Source organism: Galeopterus variegatus, unplaced genomic scaffold (genome assembly GCF_000696425.1).
Source record: "Galeopterus variegatus unplaced genomic scaffold, G_variegatus-3.0.2 Scaffold12278, whole genome shotgun sequence".
Taxonomy (NCBI): domain Eukaryota; kingdom Metazoa; phylum Chordata; class Mammalia; order Dermoptera; family Cynocephalidae; genus Galeopterus; species Galeopterus variegatus.
This window is the reverse complement of record NW_007738389.1, coordinates 24,829-27,007: the sequence shown is the minus strand read 5'-3', so window position 1 is coordinate 27,007 and position 2,179 is coordinate 24,829. Positions and strand designations below refer to the sequence as shown.

At 43.0% G+C, this 2,179-nt stretch overlaps 1 long non-coding RNA gene across 1 annotated transcript in view; it reads right to left on the bottom strand.

The window, feature by feature from the left end:
- Positions 1-2,179, bottom strand: part of LOC103611033 — a 7,871-nt gene that overhangs the window by 4,513 nt on the left and 1,179 nt on the right. The window contains exon 2 of the long non-coding RNA XR_552269.1: positions 1,386-1,616. This is a non-coding gene — a long non-coding RNA (uncharacterized LOC103611033). The remainder of the gene's footprint in view (positions 1-1,385; positions 1,617-2,179) is intronic.

The window sequence follows — 2,179 nt, the reverse complement described above, 5'->3', positions numbered from 1 at the left end:
CCCAAAGATTTTCTTTTTTTTTTTTTTTTTTTTAATATTCCAAAATGATGATTTGTTTTTTTTCCTTTTTGTCTTTTTTTGTGACTGGTAACGGGATCGCAACCCTCGGTGTCACGCCCGCACCGCGCTGAACCAGTGAGCAGACCGGTCTCTATATGGGATCCGAACCCTCGGCGGGAGTGCCACCGCGCTCCCAAGTGCCGCACTCTACCGAGTGCGCCACCGGGCCGGCCCCCAAAATGATGATTTTGATTTCTTTGCCCATTCAGCTGGTATGTGTTTTATGAGGATGGAGTCCATGTCTCTTGTCAACACAAAATACTGGTACAGTCTGATTGCATGATATAGGATTTGATAGCCCTGTCAGCTCAACCTTATTAAATTGCTTGGTTCTTCCATATCTTTATTTTTTTGTTTATTCATTTTGGATTAATTCTGTCAGTCACTGAGATATTTTAATATCTCTCAAAACTGTACTGTTTTAAATTTCTCCTTGTATTTCATAGTTTTTCTTTTCTGTGTTATATAATTTTTTATTATTTGGCTCATGACATTTATATCTTTATTATGGATTTTACTTTCTTGATTATTATAAAGTTACCCAATACTCTGGTTTCTCTTCAGATCGTATAAATCTTTTGCCTTTTACTAAAGTTACCCAGATATTTTAAGTATTCCATACTTATAAAAAATGACCCTCTTTGTTCCATTTAGTGCATTTCTCAGGGTGAAGGATGCATTGGAAGGGCAGGTAAAATTAGAGGTTAGGAGACTAGTTCTGATCTGGAAAATGATGCTGGCTTACAGTAAGGCAGTGGCAGGCAAGTGGAGAGAAAGAGTTGAATTCTCATGATATTAGGAGGAAGAATCCATAGGGGTTGATGGGGGTGTGGGGGGACGCTGCAAGAAAGGAGAGGATAACACCCAGATTTCTACCTTGGCCAACTAGCTGCCATTTCCCGTACCTTGGCCAACTAGGTGCCATTCCCCGACCTGGTAATAGACAGGAACGGCAGGTAAATGCGGGTCTCCCTGTTGCACTTTGTTGTGTTGGAGGTTCCTGTGGAACCTGGTTAGGAGATAATTACTGTCTTCTGTTAATACTGTGGTGTAATCTCCTGATTAGTTTTTCCCTTGCCCACCTGGCTGCTCCCCCCATCCCCCCCCACCAGCACCTAGGAGACGGTACATTGCATAGAGTAGGCCCCTATTTGTTATGAGAACAGCTGAGCTGCCACCTGCATGCTTTACTGCTCCCACTCTGACTCTCATGAACTCCATATTTTTGCGTGTTACACAACATCTACACTTGCCTGTCCTACAGTCACCTTAAACTCTGTGACCCACAAAACAAAAGTAGTTACTAAGCTGACATGGGCAGTTACCTTCTTCCAATGATTCTCTTTGTGATGACAGGACCATCTGTCTAGTCTTCCAGGAGGAAACAGCTTTGATTCATCGTCAGATCTTCTCTCATGAAGCCCATTTCTGGCTGTGCATCTAGTCCCTCTATTTGAGCAGGATCCTCTCTCAACTTGTCACTGACACTGTTGGCGTTCTTCCCCTTCTCTCCCACCACCATCTCAAGGCACATCTGTCTCCACCAGCTCCCTTCCCTAAGGGATAAAAGCACCATGTTTATCAAGTCATTTAAAGCTTTTTACATTCTGACTTCCACCTTTCTAAACCCGTCGTCCCTCCACACCCCGACCCTTGCCTGGAATGACTGCCATTTCCTGAACATGTGAGGACTTTCTCACCTTCATGCTTTGGATATCCTTCCCTTGCCCTGTGTGGGGAACCTCCTCATTCAGTGCCAGCTCAGTGATTGGCTTCTCTCTGTGGTCTTCCCTGGTTGTCCTCCGTCTCCCCTTCAGTTCTCCTAGCAACCAGTTCATCCGTCCCTTTCACACATACTATTACATTTGGTTGTGTATATACCTGACTCTCCTGCTGTACTGGGTGGGTGATAACCAAGTTCATGGGAATATTTGTTAAATGTTTGAAAATTCAGCTTTCACATTTTTTTGATAATTTGCAAGTGATCCTTCACTGTATGAACTCACATTCTAATTTTTCTTTTTGGTATTGGCTGTTGTATGTTCCAAGCACCTGCTGGTTCTTGCCCAATTACTTCTCATGTACGCCCCCATTTTCTTTTTTTTTTTTTTTTTAAAAG